A 19262-nucleotide genomic window follows, 5' to 3' on the forward strand; every position below is an offset into this window, starting at 1 on the left:
ACGGCGTCAATCCGACCTTCCGTGCGTCGTCAGCTTTCAACGGTGTTTTTCAATTCGTTACTTTCTCGTTTATTTGTCATATTGTTCGTCTGGTAACAACGCCTTTTTCGTTACGTGATTTCTTTCATAATCTGATGGAAATATCCCGTATGCAAAGAACTAACGTTGCCTTAAATTAGAGAGATTTCACAGATATATCAAAAAATAAAATTTTAAAATCCATTACATGTCATTTTTTATATTATTTACTATTATGCTTATTTTCCATTTGTGTCAGTTGGAATACATCTATCTATTTTCTCCTTTTCTTTGTTATTTATTTGAAAGTAAAGTTTTTTTAAACTGTTACTAATATTATAATGCAATATTTTAGATTTTACACACACACACGCGCGCGCGCGCGCGCGCGCGCACACGCACGCACGCATGCATGCATGCACACACGCATGCACGCACGCACATATCCTAGAATATTTTTTAAAGCATATCTATAAAGATAAAAATTTAAAGTATAGAGAAGAGATAAAAATATAACAATTCTCGGGATAATATTTAGTTATATACACACATCAGTCTTTTTATTTGTCAACATTTTCATATGGAGAGTTAGAAGTATTAATTAAATTTTTCTGGTAATAAAATTTCATATTGATTTGCTTTCGAAATGAGTAAAATGTTATTCGACACACAATTGAGAAGTTGTTATCAAAATCAACAAGTAATAATTTCAAGCTAAGTAATCCTTTTCATTAATAAAAAAAAGAAATGTCGCAAGAAGCTAACGTGATAAATTCTGGATTTCAATATGCTTCGTTACCCCAGTAACGTTCTTTCGATGCTAAAACTTTGCGCACCCCTAGAGATTGAAAATTAAGTACTCTCGTAAAAGCTTCTTCCCCGCTCGTTGGCATACTTTATGTAGAGCAATGCGATGAAACTCAATCTCGTTTTGCGTTTAACGTTAAATGCGACTCTTAAACACGATATGATACAAAATAATTCTTTAGAAGACCCATGTCGGTATTGGTAACTTCCTTCACATATCTCTGTGATTGTAATACATTCAATAAGTATATTAAGAAATCTTTTTTTTTTCTAATAATTAAAGATAAGATTTTTATAACGTAAAAATGTATCAAATATGTACATAAATCTCTTTTATTAAAAAGTGTAAAATATGTACTTTTAGTAATAGAAGTCTAAAATATGATATTAAATATTAAATAATAGCATCTCTTCTAGTACAATTTGTTAGAATTTTTCAATATATAATACGCAGAAAGATTTTTTAGATTTAATAAAATTTATTAAAAATATATTAAAAAATATATGCTCTGAAATAGTCAAATAAAACTGTTTATTTGAAGAAAAAACAAATACAATTATATTTGATTATTTATTAATAATAATGTTTGATACAATAAAACAATAATTTTTTAGTTGATAAAGATAATATTTTGTGTAATATTGTTTAAATAAAATTAATAAAATAAAACAATCTAAACAAATAGAAAAAATATTCAATGAAGTCCTCTCTGTTTATCAACATCTTAATAAATAAAGTTATTTCCCAGAAAATGATACTTTTAACTGGATATTATATATTAGAAGATCCGGCTTCGTACTTTACAGGTTCTGCACAATAATTTACCCGCCAAATATATATATATATATATATATATATATTTATTTATTATAATATATTACATTAATTCTGCGTAAAAACGCTTCTCATTTTATAAAGAAACTACCAATCGCGATGATAACTGCGTTCAAAAAAGCGCAATTAAGTAAACGCTCAATAATTCTTTAATATCATTAAATCTTGTCTTTCCCTTGAACCTAAGAGCCATGGATCACACTTTTCATAATAACAATAAAGTTTTGACCAATCGCGTTACTCAATTCGGTTATGAATAACTACGAATTAATATTTGAAACATTAGTGTCGGTAAAGCATATTGAATCAATCACCTGCAACATTTAAAAAAAACATGTACATTAACAATGTACCAAATTGAAGATAATCAACTAAAATAAAAAATCTTTTTTAGAAAATATAAAAAAATTCTAAAAAGTTTGGAAAAAATATTTTAAGAAAAAAAGAACTTCAAAAGAAATATATAAAATAATAGCCATAATGTTTTTAAATAAACGTTTTTATGTTGCTTTAAATTTTTTAAATTTACTTTAAAACACACTTAAAAATCAGTCTTGTTAATATTTAAACAACCCAATAGTATATAATATTTTATTATAAAAAAATTCCTCTAATATGTATTTTTATACTGTGTATTCTGTTTTACTGTGTAATTTATATGCTGTGACATTTTAAAGGCATTTTATCATACACACTAAGATATATTATAATATTTACAAAATATATAAAAAAATATATATAGTTTATAGTAAAAAAATAATACTATATACATATTTTAAATTAAATTTTTGCTAAATGTTTTATTGATGACACACACACACACACACACACACACACACACACACACACACACACACATCACATCACATCACATGCACGCCCGCGCGCATATACATACATACACATCAATTGTTAAAACTAATATAAATTAATCATGAACATAATAAGTTTATAATATGTACAAAAACACTGTATATAAACATTGACACTATGGAAGTAAATCTGTTTAATATTAAATATTTAAAAAAAGTTTATATAAAAAAAATATAGAATTCAAGTCACTTATAGTAATTAAAACAAAAATAAGTTTTAAAAATACTTATTCATAATGTATATTTTATTTTAAATCTTTTTATTGACAAAATGTTGTCGTTTTTAAAAGTGAATAAGCATCAAATGTTGTAATTAAAATTTATTATCTTGTTTAATATATTTTCTTCCACCTGTTGAACTTGTCGTTTCAATATAATACAATCAAATAATACATCAAATTTAATATAATTTAAATAAACTGTTTAATTTTCTTTGATTTTCACGTGAACAGCATGTTATAATACAAAAATATAATAATACAGAAATAAATCGACAATTTATAGGTATAGAAAATATTTTATACTAATGAACTTTTATGAAAACATAACAATAATAATATAACAGTATAGTAATAGATAAAAAAACTTGTGCAACTGTGAAAAATTGCTTCAGGATTAATAACCACAATTAAAATTGTCAAATTAACAAGCTTAATTACACAAACTTATACATATACACGTCCATCAGAAATCTCATTTACTAAAGCAAAACAGAATGTAGAGAAGTAGAAACTGTTCACATCATTTAATTAATCAATTAATAAAACAGAATAAAAGAGAAATATGATTAAAGAGATGTGATTAAAAGGTTTCTGAAATGCAATAAACGTTACAAGTTCAAATTAACAATACTATTCACAATTCCTAACAAATGTTTAAAAATAAAAATTAGAATTTTAGAAACTATAAAACTTCAAAAAATATTTGCGCCGTTGAACTAGATAAAATTATCTTCCAGAGATTATTTACATACAAAGAGATAAATCGGAAGCTGAACCAATTATTGAGCATCTGTTATATTTTCAATGAAACTCTGTGCTGGTTACAGAAATCGATTGCAAATCTTTTTTAACCGTGAAGAGTAGAAAACTCTGATGGTACAAATATCGAGTTTATAGAAAACAAATATTTCAAGATTAAAAGTAATTATATTAAGCGGAAAAACAATTAAATAAAGTTTTATTTTATCGTCAAATCACCGATCCAGACCAAGAGAAACGTACGTATAAATTTTGCAATATTTTTTCAGTGTTATATTTGTTTGTATTGTTGTTTTTTCAGTGTGTTCTGAACAATGTAAAAATATCGTAATCTGGTGCTCACAACAATCACTCGTTAAATTTTAGCAACTAAATGCAAAACTTGTAAAACATAAAATAAAAAAACACTTAAAAATTTAAGCGTTTAAAATTACATTTATTAATGCATTTATGTTTAAATTTTTTAATAAATAATTAACATTTTTATTTACGTCTTATTAAAGATTTTTAGGGTGGTTAATTATAATGTATGATATAATTTTGACTACAAGAAAAGTAAATTTAAGCGTACTGAAAGTTCAGATTGTTCGAAAATTATATGTTATACGTATTTATATATACAGTACAAGTAAATTTATATAACATAAAATTATTTAACCAAAGATAAAATAAATTACATATTCTCCATCTAAGATAAGGTACAGTGTTTTAATTTCAATTTATTTAGATAAAAAATAAGTTTATTTCGAATATCTATTAGATGTTTTTAAAATATGTAATAAAAACAGTTTAGGGTATAAAAACTGTGTATTTATACGTATATGTGTGCGTGCTATGCATGTTGTGTACACACACACACACACACACACACACATTTTTATTTCTAAATTTATACTTTTTACAAATATTTGTTTTTAAAATAATCAAAATTGACAGAAAATGTTTATCTTTGTATTTAAAAATTAGTTAAATTAAATTTAAAAAAAGTTAAAAAAAAATAATTCTTCATATAAGAAATATACTTCATATAAGAAATATAACTCACATTATAATGACTGACAATTTCTTATAAAGGTTCTTTTATAGTTTTGGAGGAATTTTTTACACCACTTTTAATACCTTTTGATTTGTGTAATTTGTGTTCCAATATACTGTCAAATATACTGTCAGTATTAAATCTTGTTAAAAATTGTGTATAATAATATGTATAATAATATTTTAATATTATAGAGTAGTAAAAGTAAAAATAGATAATAAAAGTAAAATAAAGCTATACCTTTATTTAAATAATTTTACATAGATAAGCAGCAAACCCTAATAATTTGTTATAAAAAGATATTTTTTTTAATATTTTCTTTTTATATGTTATATAAATAATCTTTTTCAAAATTTTACTTTCATACATTTATTATTTCATACATTTATTCTCAGACAAGAAATTGTCAAAGCTTTTGGAACAATCTGACGCTTCAAACCTTTTAAACCGATAAGACATCAAATATACTAGTGCAAAGATTTATTTTATATATGAACAAAGACTATTCCTACTGCTTCAAATCAATGTCATGCGACATCTTTGAATATTTTGACTCTTCTTTAAGAATACATTGTATCTCCGGAACGAGCATTGGATAACTCTGACTTGATTCAATTAATTTTGATTGCAACAGCCGACCTGTGTGAAAGTCGATTTGCGTTCCATTAATTATGCATTGTGCAAACTTACGCGCCCATCCATGTTACATCGTCTTTATCGATAATACGTGTTCTGGTTTGCAAATACATGAAGGATGATGGTTCACGAATTTCGTGTAGGACCATGTTACTATGATTAATTCGATCAAAAATGACATAAAGCAGAAAATAATTGAATAAGAGAGAAGGGGGCTATAAACCATCTTTTTTTTATTTAAATATGTAACTCAATAAATATTAATGTGACATAATTCCTGTTGGTACAAATTTGTTATCCATAAAGTTCTATAAATACGTTATAAGCAGAAGTTTTTCGGATATACATAACAAATATAATTAACAATTTACTAACGAGGGAAAGAAAATTGCAGTTACAGAAGACCTGTGAGGAATATAGAACATTATCAACAAATATCCTCAAAATTATTTTTATTTCTAAAAGATAAAATATTTAACGTTTTTAGCAAATTACGCACATATATATCACAAAAGTATCAGTATATTGTAAATAATATCATAAAAAAGTATCAAAAATAGATGTAAAAAAATCTTTGGTTTTTACGACTTTGCTTATGGTAAAAATACTATAAAATATTATAATAAACAATATTAGTTAAGTATCGTAAAAATATTGTAAAAAATATTGCGTGCGAAAAGACTTAAACTCGCGACACTCGCAAATAGTCCATAACCCTGAACCTAGGTAAATATATATCCTCTTACACGTATCAAATGCATGTACGCATTACGTTAAACGTTAAATCAATTATGTTATTTAAAATATTCAAGCCCTTCAAGTTACATTAAAATTAAAAGATTGATACGTGATATATTTTTTAAAATAACGTAAAGACATACTTATAACACTTTCGGCCACCTGCAATAGTGAAATGCATAACACAATAAACATTCATGACTAACGGCCATGTTATAACGTATAAACAGCACGTAAAAAAGTATTTTAAATGATTATCTCCAAAATTCAACAAAGTACATAAAATATCGTAAATTAAAATTAAATTTAATAAATTACATGTTTACATTCAAAGATTTTAAGCTCTTTTATTTTACGATTACATTAAATATAATCTTGAATTATCCCAATAAAACTCAGACAAGTAAATTTAAAACTGTATAAAAGAAAAAGATTTAAAAAATTTACATAAATTTTCCTATAAACAAATTTAAATTTTTATTCAATTTTTAAATAATAGTGTACATTAAATAAAAAATTATTCTCATTCTAAAGTTTTTCAAGATATATATTTAAAATCATCAATTCGGAAAATGTGTAATATCTAATTAAAAAGTTCATCTTTCAAAAATTTTAACTACGTTAGTATATGTTTTTCAGGTATTAAATTATTATTTGTTTTATTTACAATTAATTAAATATATACTTTACATATTGCATTACTAGCTACAACAAAAGATTAAATAAATATATGGAACATACGTTCGTTAAAATCAATTAAAAAATAAAATAAGAGTAAATTGATAAACAGTAAAGCAAAATAAAAATAAAAATAATAAAAATGTAATCAATATGAACGGAATAAATGCACAATTTTATTTTATAGCTGTCATTAAGAAAAAGTACTGTTAAGTAATTATCTATTAAATAATTTTAATTATTTAAATATAAATGTAAAATATTTCAAAATTTGCGTACGTATAGAAATAAATTAAATTTATTTTTTACATAAATAAAAAAAACAATAAACTTTACTTTAAAAGTTAACAAACATTTTATAAAAATAAATTTATACATAAGAAATTCAATACTATTGCAAAACCATCGCTTAATCATTACTTAATTTTTTAATTTTACAACTTAAAAAGCTTAAATATTTTTTCATAAATTTCATTTAATAATGTTTTATCAAGCAGCAATATTTCAAAATAAAATAAAAAAAGTTTTCAAACAAATTTTCAATTTTAGCAACAAAATATTGTATATAGAAACAAAATAAAAATCTAATTCCTTTTATATTAACTTTTCTCTATAAAATGTATTTTTAAAAAGTTCTCTATATTTCTTTTCACAAAAATACTAAATTTTTTGTGAAATGTAAGAAAATTACAAACGTTGCTGAATTTATGAATCATGTATGCGTAAGAAATGTAGGACGGTAATAATATTTTTTATAAATGAGTTTTCTATGGAATATTTGTAGTATAAAAAAAATTTGTATATTAAAAAATTTGATGTCACAAACTTTTTTATATAAAAACTATTCCTATCTTTGGTATTTTATTTGTCTTACTTGTTTCAATTAACACTCGATTGAAATCAAATCCGACATAATAAAACGTAAAATGAGAACAATTTCTATCATTTTTAAACTGATATTCGTAAATTGGTATTCGTGCCTCAATTCAATCACAGTATTGTTGGCGAAATAATCAATTAAACGACTTTTTTGTGTAAATCTTTCCCCCACAAGTTATTGCTTTTTTGGAAGCAAACTCCCTTTCCTATAATTGGCACTGTCACGGGTTAAGTCCCAGTAATATAGTGATCGTGATTGAACCGCCGTCAAGGGACAAGTCATCGTATATTTGTCTTTCACCAGAACGAATCCAATCGTTACGTTCATCAGATTAATTGATTCCAACCGAACCCCTATAATCTTCCTTTTCGACATCTGCACATTTCATTAAAGTCGCTGCTATAAACATCTTCGAGAATAAACATATCGTCTCATCATGCACAAGGATAAACTTTTGGTCTGATCTAGGATAACGTCATATCAATACTACAATCTAATATTCTTATAGTTTGCATATGATAAATAGAAATTAAAAAAAACGAAAAAGTTTATTAATTTTTAACTGCTCATGTATTTTAAGAATTTTATGAAACGTTTTTTTGTCTTACATGCACAATGCCTCATAATGTATGTATTATCGTATAAGCATTAATATATTATTTCTGTATTAACAAATATATCTATATATTTTTTATATATTTGTTAGTGTTATTTGTGTACAGAAACAGAGCACTATTTCCCGCTAACTATAAAGATTTAAATATAAAAACTACTAATAAAACTACTAATAAATATTTTTTAAAATAAGTATTATAGATAATTTAAAAGTTAGTTTTTCAAGCCACTTTTTGTTATTTTCTTAATTCTGATTTAAATCACGATGTTAAGGCTTTGAGACTAAACATTATGTTGACTAATAATACTAACTAATACATTATAACCATATAATTGTTGCAAACACCAAATAAAACATGGTCTAAATGTCATTGTCCAGAAATTGTTATAAATAATATTTTTTATTCAGTTTTAAAACATATACATTTTAGAAAAAAGAAATATCTAGCTAATAAAATATTACAATAATATTAAAATGTTAGGAATATCTATTAAAAGGTTTTGATAAGTATCATATATAATCTTATTTTAAAAATACAATTTTTTAGATATAATTAAATTGTAACTTTTAAAAGCTAAAAAGCAATTACCAAAAAACAAATGTCAGAAAAGTTTTTTATTTTATTTTATCACTAAACATCATAATCTACGTATTCTTAAAAATTCTGTATATGCAAATAACGATTCAAAATAATGATGGTAAAAGCTATAATTTTGAACTTATAAAATCATTATATAGAAACAAAATTCTAAGCACTTTTCTTTATAATCAATAAAGCTCTCGGAAAAGTTCTAAGAACAATTTGATAGATTAGACAACGGATTAATCGCGATAAGTGAGTTAGATCACAGTTGCTAATTTGAAGCTTCGAACTAAAGAGAGGTATGCGTAACTTGACAAGACATGAGAACATATCTTATGTCACACAGAAATATTATATTTAACGACCTCGTCCGAAAAGTGGAAATCTGATACTGCGAAACTTCCTTTAGAATCATGACGAAAATTCTCTTGGGATCATTGTTAAAATTTAATTCAAAATGTAATAATACATAATATGTAACGTTCTATACATGCGCACAAAATTATTGATTGTATTACGAGTCATTAATATTATGTCGTGTGATATATATATATCAATTTAAAAGAAAATAAACTCAAACATCATTTTTGTCGCAAAATTTAATTAAAATATGTAATTACAAAATTATTTATAGATTTTTAATATTAAATATCTTGATTATAACTTGAATTAAGATTTCATAATATAATATTCATGCAAGATATATAATTCAATTAAATAAGAAACATTTTTTATTACTTACTCAATTACTTTATGTATATTATATATAATATTATATAACAATAAATACAATTAATTTTAGTTTACATTTAACATGTAATTAATTTAGTAATATTCTTAGCTCATCTAACTTTTTTAGCCAAATATTAAAATTGGAGGTGATAATTTTTAATAAATTTCTTTATATTTAACCATCCATTGTGATATATTTACTTAGAAAGAGAGAAAGGAATACTTTATTGGAAATTAAAGTAAAAAAAGATTAAATAAAATAAAAGAGTGAACGGTAAAGAGAGAGATGTTGTAATTAACCACAAACCTTGGAATTTATAGAGTGCTAGACAGAATATGTAGACTTTGAAGGTATCAAATAACGTAATTCTCCCCCGAAAAATTGTTGGCTGTTACATCAAAATTCTTTTTCTTCTAACCCGATGTATGCTACTGTTGTTAAGTTTACCAAGATTCGTCTCTTTTTAAATTCAGCGAGAACCATCATAGAGAATTGGCAGTACAATTTATATCAAAAGGATTATCTGAAGGTGTACTTTCTAGTTTTTCAAGTATTTTACTATCTTATGGCAGGCCAGGTAAGAAAATAGTTACAAATGTTATAATTTTATTTAAAAAAATACTATATTGCAAGTGTGTGGCTTAAATTCAGATATAGTACAACCATTTCTTTTTTAAATTATTGAAATAGATAAAAAGTGGAAAATCTTATCTGAAACAACAAAATTGCAACAAAGTAATAGATTATAAAGTCACACAGCTAGTCTGTCAATGACGTGGTCACAGGCTGTAATATCGGAGATATGAATTGCATTATAATGTATACTTTGTTGTAATTGTTTCAGACAAGATTTCATGCTTTTTATCTATTTCAACATTGCAAGAGAATAAACTGTTCACTTTATTCTATTATTTTTTTAAAACATATTCTGTCAGCTATACTGTTAACTCCAAGCTTTGAGGTTAATTATATTATATAATATTCAGAAGAAATTACTTACATAAAGAAAAAGAGAGAGGGAAAGAAAAATAAAATACACACACATGCATATATATGTATGTACGTACATGTCATATGCATACATGCACATACGTATATGCATAGACATTATTACACAATGTTATTCTCCTCTGTCCCCCCCCCCTCTCTCTTTCTCTCTTTCTCTCTCTTTCTTTCCTTACGTTCACTCATTTTTCTTTTTCTACTCTTCTACTTTAAGTTCAAATAAAACGTTTTTTTCTTCTCTTTCTTTTAATATAATAACTAAAAATAAATCATAACACAAAATATTAACTTATCTCAGAATACTTATATATTTCCATAAAAAAATCAAAATGTTTTGTAATATACTGATTGTATAACGCATAATGTTATACTAATCTTCAAATTAGTTACAGCTGTATTTTCCTTCACAATGTAATCCACGGTTACGTTGTACCTTTTTTTTTAAAAGATAATTTTGTTGTGTATTATTATACATACTTATTATAGGATAACGCACAAATTTTGCGGAAAAGTAAATGCTTACAATTTATGTTTATTATAAAACTTGGATCTCATCAAAAAGTTATTCATAACACCGATAAGTCAATTTCCGACTTTTTCAATATACAAAAGCTGTGAAATATTGTACGTAAACAAGAAGTGTATAAAATCAAGACAACCAGCATTTTCGACTTATGGAAGTATAATAAAAAAAATCATAAAAATTCAATTTGTTAAAAAATCATAAAACATATATTTAAAATAAAACTAATACGGTAAAACCAAATAAATTAACCGTAGTTTTTAAGAAAACAAAAACTTAACTTAGAGTTCTATATACGGCACATCTTATAACAAATGCACCGAAAAACTAATATATAACATTGTTTCACTTTTTAAAATAATTTGATATACATAATAATTATATTAATAATTACAATAAATGTTTTGGTATATCTTTGCAAAAATTTAATGGTATTCATTATGTAATTTTTCGAATAAAAGTAAAAAATTGTAACAATTTATAAACTAAAAATAACTTTCAAAATAAAGTAAAAAATATAACGTAAAATTTAGCACTGTTGTTAAAAAAATAATTTTAGAAATTGTTACAAAAATTTTGTTAATTAAAAACTAAGTTATTATAAAGTTTTAACTATCGGTAAGCATTAAAATATGCGATAAATAGTTAAATAAATCACAGATTATCTGTCTAACACATTTTTAACAGCATTATTAAGAATATACATAAACAGTATATAAAATCTTATTGTTAACAATTGTCAGACAAATTTAATTTTACATAGTTAACCAACCATAATAATCTCATGAAATACAAATACATGCTAAAATTTCGAAAATTGTTACATACTTATTAATATGTCATGCTATGTTAAGATTGTATCAACTATACATTTTTTAAATAATAAATGTAATTTATTCAATATCAAGATCGACACTTGTCATAAATCATTTTTAGATTATAAATTTTGTATTAACGTTAACGATGGATAACATAATAAAATAATTTTAAAAGGATATAAACTTCAATATTTTAATATTATGTAAAGATTAATATTATAACTATTTTTATTTAAAAAAAAAAGAAAAAAATTGCTTTTAAACGTAAATTATAATGCTTACTTTTACAAAATTTGTGCGCCACGTTGTATAATTATATTTAATATTTATATATTTTGATACATAAAGGAGAATCGTAATGTACATTCTAAGAATTGTGTACTAATTATCCAAAAATATATCATAATAATAATAACAAAGAGATAGTAATATTGTCACTGCGTAAAAAAATTTTGCTTGAATTAAGAAGAATTTATTAAGTGGAATACATTTAAGCATAACATTAATAACTAAATTTAATTATTTTAAGTCATTAAAATACTTCAAAATTAATAATAAAGTATATTTTATTAAATTTAATTTATTGATTTAATTAATAATAAAATATTTAATTTATCTTTAATCTGTGGCAATCTCCCTCCCTTCCTCCTTCCCTTTCTCTCTCTCTCTCTCTCTCTCTCTCTCTCTCTCTCTCTCTCTCTCTCTCTCTCTCTCTCTTTTTCTCTCGAACAAACTTACTGGAAAGTAATACTATAATTATATAATAAATTTATTCTATTGTATCCTTTTGCCATAAACAGAGAAAAATCAAAATTTCAATTCTTTTTTATTGAAAAGACTATTTGTACAAAATAAAATAATTTGATTTGACAAATAAAAAACGTTTAAAAATAAATATTAATTATTACAAAATTTGTATATTAACTGTTAATATTAGAGAAGAAAGTGATATTATGATCCCTGCAGATATTATTTCGTAGGTTACTCGTAATATTTCTTAATGTTACTAGAAAGTTCTAGTAATTAGGAATCATTTGTTTAATAGCCTATAGTTATACAATGGTGCTAGTATACAAATACATAACCAATATTTGTTATAAGCTTCATTTTGTGCATTTTGAAACTTGTTCAAGATATATTTTAGTATTTTGACTCATACATATTTCCTGATTCTTATTAAAATTGGGTGTATTATCACATAAATATATAAATATACACTTGACTGGTTTTTTGTTATTTATCAATTTATACGGATATACACATTTTGAATTATATAAACTTAAACAATTGCATTGGATTTTGTAATGTAATCTCTCTAAGCGTGCTGACGTTTCAATACGCCTAATATGGCCTCTTTTTGAAGTGTTCATATCAAAATAGTTATTCGATCAGATTGTGATTTTATTGCTAATGTGCAATTTACCTTACATGTATCATGGATTTTTCTGCAGTTTATGTACTAAAAAAATTATGTGTACATTTATATATATTTGCACAAATTCTTCAATATTTTCTTTTCATTTTAACTAAATATATAATTTTATAACAAACTTTATTTTCTTTAATAACACTAATTTTTAAATCTATTTCATTGAGAGATGAGGCATTAGCATTCCTGTTTCTCTTCAATTCATTATGTAGTATTGTCACATTTTATAAACAACACTAAGTGTAAAATATTTTACAATTTGGAAAATTGATTAAACAACATGTTAAGAAATATAAATAAATGTGTTAAGAAATATAAATATACGTGTTAAGTTTTAAATTTAAAATATCAATTTAAAATATTGATTAATAAGATTATTGTATAAAATGTAAATGTGGAGGACTATAGCATTATCTTCTCCTTTTCAGATAAAGTACCAAATTTCAATATTATTTAATAACAAAAGAATAAAAATATAAAAAAGTATGCTATTAGATACTTTGTGCATACAAGTCGCACACGTTTCAAGATGGCGTCTATGTGCACGTGCAACAATTATGAATGAAATTTTATATTTATCTTCTATTATCTAATAAATCAGAAATATTCAAAAAATGCGATTTAAAATTAATTTTAAAAAATTTACAAGCGCGTCACTTTATGTCGTAACTAAAATATTTTCCCAAGTTCGACGGAAACAAAATAAGGTAAAGCGCGGAAAACAATCTCAAACTTTTCTATAGAATTTTCTCAGCCGCTTTTCCAGATTGATCTTTTATTCTTCAATTGATATATGGAAAGGAAATTGAATGTTTATGTGTAGTATCCCACGAGTGTTATCATAATAAGACCACGAGTGTTATCATAATAAAGAAGACATGGGAGACTATTATATAGATTTAAAAACACATTTTACCACCCGAGCAATATAGAAGTATAATATAAGAACGAAAGAAACTTCTTCGTTGCCAGCGAGACGGAAAATAAACAATTTTGCGGATAAATTTACGATGTAATATCGCGGTTAAAAGTTAAGAGCTGCTATACCAAATATACCTCGATGTCGATTTTCCTCTCCGGAGTATTTTCGGCTTATAGTCATCGGCAGCACCCAATCGCAAGAATCGGGTGCCATAATTTTTCAAAATTCTGATAAATTAAGATATATCGATCGATGATGGCATAAAAGCAGGGACAATCGGCAAATTCTAACACCGAGGTGACTGACCCTGTCTTCTCTTCTGCTAGAGATATCGTCGCTTTTCTATCACGATCACGACCGCGCGATTGTTCGATTGCCACTGGGAAGAAGCGAGCCCGAAGAGAAGATAATTCACGTGAGCACTACCGCTTCCGGTACGGCAGCGGCGGCGGCGGCGGTGGTGGTAGCGGCAAAGAATCACGTACACCTCCGATCGTGCGAGTTCGCGTATCAGCAATTGCTAATTGATGAGGGATAATGTGGACTAAAAGTGAAGAATGGTACACGAGGTTTGATGCTAACAGAACTCGCAAAACACGAGGGCTCACATCTCAACCGCGCGGCGGTTCGGAGACGACTGGCATCCCGAGGGCTTCCGCGCCTCCTCCTGGTTGGTCGGTCGGCGGTCGCTTGGCTGGTCGCTCGACAACCCACCTTCTGGTTCTAACTCACTCGCACCATCGTAGGCGCAGACGCCCCAAAAACAATCACACGTCGTGATCAGATTTGTTCATTTCCATCATCCACACATCCCTTTCGTTATCTTTCTGAATACAATAAATTATCAGTAATTCATGATTACGATCTAATATATACTTTAAAAGTCACTAAACGATTTAACTTATCGTTAGGTATACAATTTAAGCAAAAAATTCTTAAAAAGAGAAATGCAATTATTTTAGGAAGAATAACACGGGAAAAGAAGATAGATAGAAATAGAATAGTCACAGTATTGATCAGACATTAGTCTATCTAGAAATAATCTAATGTCTTTAGTTTTGGTATCATTATTCAACAGTATTCAACAGTCCATTATTCTTTTAATGTCACAGTGAAGCATACGTATAATGTTGAAATATTCTCGTTTTGTTTATATAAAAATTTTTTTGCAAAATATATAAGCAATATTGTAAAACAGCATTACAAAATAAAAAAATTTAACAGAATTATACATTTTTAATTGGATTAATATTCCAAACATATCATGTATTTAAACAACATATTTCCTAAAATTAATAGTAATACATCGATAGAAATAAAAACGTCATTTTACTATGAGAGTCAGTGGTTATTTTAAACCTCCGATTTAGCAGTAAAATGACGAAAATTTTCATTTCTATCAACATATATAATTACTCTATTTCAGTATTATTACTGAAATAGAAATTTAGAAAAAACAAACTTTTATTAATTATTTTTAATAATCATTTAAATTATTTTAATTTTTGATAATTAATTTAAATAATTATTCTTTTTTTTTTAGAAAAAATAAAGTATAGAATAATTTTATTAAAAAAAATAAAAATTAATAAATCTTTCATATTGAACATAGCAAATAAACAAGAGAATATATAAAATTTCTAATATTATAATAACATAATATGAATCTCTTATAATAACATTGCAACATGTTAAATTTTTAATTATTAAATAATCAAGAATAATGTAATTTAAATAGTTGAGTTGTCTTCATCTAAATTTGGGAGGAAAATATAATAATTTATATAATTATGAGTGGCTTCTATTTCTAACATCTCTATTAATTAATTGTAATTGCGTTCTGTACAAGTGTTTTACAAAATACAGCATTTCTAAAACTTCCTGTTCTATATAATGATTTGGTTTCTATGGAATGCATCAATTTGTAGTTTTAATTCAAAGTAAAACAAAACTTAATTTTAAGAGCAATTATACAAGTTTCGATCAATTTTAACTTCCTTTTACTCTTGTGTAAAATTAGATTCTGTTATTGAACTAAAACTAGATTCATGTGTTTGGTAGAAGCTAGACTTTTAAATCATAATTTGAGACGTCATTTCTAAGGTCAATAAAATCATTTCTCATTCTGATTTTAGCGAATATATTGTTTACATTATGTTATTTATCACGTAATAAATCTTTTAAATGAACGTTTTATTATAGTATAAATATTATAATATAGATCACACACACACACACACACACACACACACACACACACACACACACACATTGTAAAAAACTATATAAATATATAATTATTTACAGTTTTTCAGGAAAACAGGGAATCTTACAGATGCTTCTGAGCAGCATAATAAACTATAATATTATTAGATAAACTAAAAGTGCGTATATTTAATTAATATTAATTAATTAAATTTAAATATAAAAATTAATTAATATTTAAAACATTATTAAAAACTTTGCACTGAAATAGTAATATCATCACAACAGTATTTTCTACAAAACTTCTATTTATCTATTATTCTAAATCAGAACTTAAAACTAATGTAAAAAATATGCTGAATATTTTACTTGTACTTCTTAATTGTTCTAATTTATATTTTTCCATATTTTCATAACAATTGCGTATTTCACATAGCACTCAAAATTGTTGACTTTCTTTAACATTATTATTTACAAGTTTCCCTAAAAACACCTAATTAGATTTTTAAATTTAATTAAGAAACTTTTTGAACCAATTTTTTTATTATTAGCTTGAATCTCTTTTCAATAGGATTATATACTTCCTAAATTTCACATAATGAAAATACTGCCATACAATTTTTCAAATGATTTTCCACTTCAATAAGCGTTAAAATTCACTCTATTAGAGAGTGAATATCAAGAAATTCACGATAATAGAATAAACTTTAACTCTTATTGGAGTGGAAAATCACTGAAAAATTGTAGCGGCAATATTTTTACTCTATGAAATTTAGAAAGTAAAATAATTTATTCATTTATTAACTAATTTGACAACGTCAAGATTATTTATATGATTAATACTTTGATGACAACCAAACCTAGAGATAGATTATGCACAGAGTCTGTTGCAAGACTTGATGCTAGAAAGGCAACAGATTTCAAATAGATTTTGTAACATCTGTAATAATAATATCAGCAAACTGCTGGTAGAAACATGACCTGTTGATATTCTCTGCAGCAGACTGGCAGCAGAAATCAAACAAACCTTGTTGATAGGACCTGACATCAAACTAGCGGCAGAAAATGAGTAAGACTTGCGTGCTATTATAATAATCTGGATAACAACTAAATTGAGAGCAAAAATGCAGCAAACTGTACTGTTTTGTAACAGAGTCTGCTAAATGTAAAATGTCAAGTTCTGCCAATAGTAGCAGAATGGTGCTTTAGATGAGTTCAGTCTGCTAAAATTTTCTAATAGGGTAAACTCGGGTAAAACGGCCATAGTTTTTTTAAATGCAAAAATATGCTTTTATTTTCATTATTTTTTAATAGCGGTAATATTGGTATATTACGACTTTATTGAAGCTTTACTTATGTAAAACTATCGATATTAAAGAAAAAATACTTAATAAAAATTTTTTCTTATTAAAATATTGAAACATAAACATTGATCATCTTTCACAACTTTTAGGGAAAAAATAGTATTATAGAACAGTTAACTATACATTTTTTATGTATTTAACATTTATAAAATAATATAAAAACTTATAATTTTACATATTTAGTTTTATTGCCACATATTATCACATATTTAATTTTATTTTTAAACATTTTTAATGTTCACACAAGTTTAGGACCAATTTAACTCATTGTCATTATTAAAAAAACATATATGATATGTCAAATTAAAATATTAGGTGCACAACTTTATAATTCTCGTCTTTTTAAATAAGATATAGATAAACACTTAGTCCCGAAATGTCATGGACTACCTTGCTCAAACTGTGAGAGAAAGATAATCATAGTATTTATTTAAAAACTAGAAAAGAAAGTAAAAAATATAATTACACATTACAATTTATATACTTTTGTTACGTGGGTAACGTTTATTGCAACAGCACAACTGTAATTTATTCGACATTGTGGAAATTTCTAATAAACACGTGAGAAATTTTACAGGCAGTCAAAAGTAAAAACGTGATATGACATCCACAATATCGTTATTTCGAATAGTATACGCATATAAACTAGAGTAAATATTGATTATCTTTGAAAATAATTACGAAAACACATTATTTAGCAATTATTGGAGAAATTATAGCTATTGGCCATCTTTTCCATATGGAATGCCCTAACTTACTCTGTACATTTCTGCTGTCAATCTCTCTCTGCTGACATTCTATAATATACTAATATTTTGCTATAAATACAGGAAATACAGGAACATTATTTTACTCGGCAAGTCTCAATTAATTTGTAATTGATTTTCGTCAATTTTTCATCCTGCATGTATGCCTTGTATGGTTTGTGTGCCTTAATTGATAGTCAATTGAAACCATTTTTAAATTACAATTCGAATTTTAGTATATTTAGTTTATCACTTTACTGATTTCAAATTGTGCAACATAATTTGTTTGGCTGGTTGTTTTCTCTTCTACGTTATTCATTTTCCATAAATACATAAATATAATTTTTAAATATATGCATTGACCAGTAGGACTATTCTGTAACTTTTAACGACAGTGTCGATATCGTTATATTGTCCTTGCGCGCATATTATATTATATATGACAAAAAAGCGCAACGACAATATAACGATACTGAACTGTCGTTAAGAGTTACAGAATAGCCCTATTGGATTGAGAGGAATAACGCGTTACAGAAAACGTGTCACTTTCCAGCCCTGTGTCATCCCTACGTATATTATATGTGTTATTAATAATAATTATTGTATATAAACAATTATTAAAGGAAAAAAAAAATATTTTTCTACACAACCATCATCATAGTAAAAAATAAATAATCATAGCAAGTCGTACAACAAATCACGCACAAATTATAATAAAAAATTAATTAGCATATATATTTATTAACTTTTTAAATATTAGTATTAATATTAATTTATTTATTAATTTTAATACTTAATTATAAATACTATTAATGCTTAACATTAGTAAACGACCCTT

The 19262-nt window shown here is 25.2% G+C and overlaps 1 protein-coding gene across 15 annotated transcripts in view; it reads right to left on the minus strand.

Moving 5' to 3' along the window:
* LOC105837723 (potassium channel subfamily T member 1) overlaps positions 1-19262 on the minus strand; it is a 213675-nt gene that overhangs the window by 140939 nt on the left and 53474 nt on the right. Inside the window, exon 1 of one of the 15 annotated variants that reach the window (XM_036283235.1) lies at positions 14244-15606. The exons of 13 other annotated variants lie outside the window; for them this stretch is intronic. The gene's annotated coding sequence lies outside the window, so the exon portion shown is untranslated. Of the gene's footprint in view, positions 1-14234; positions 15607-19262 lie in introns of those variants that run through there. One more of the 15 variants, XM_036283236.1, reaches the window with a different exon arrangement.

Source organism: Monomorium pharaonis, chromosome 2, assembly GCF_013373865.1.
Source record: "Monomorium pharaonis isolate MP-MQ-018 chromosome 2, ASM1337386v2, whole genome shotgun sequence".
NCBI lineage: Eukaryota > Metazoa > Arthropoda > Insecta > Hymenoptera > Formicidae > Monomorium > Monomorium pharaonis.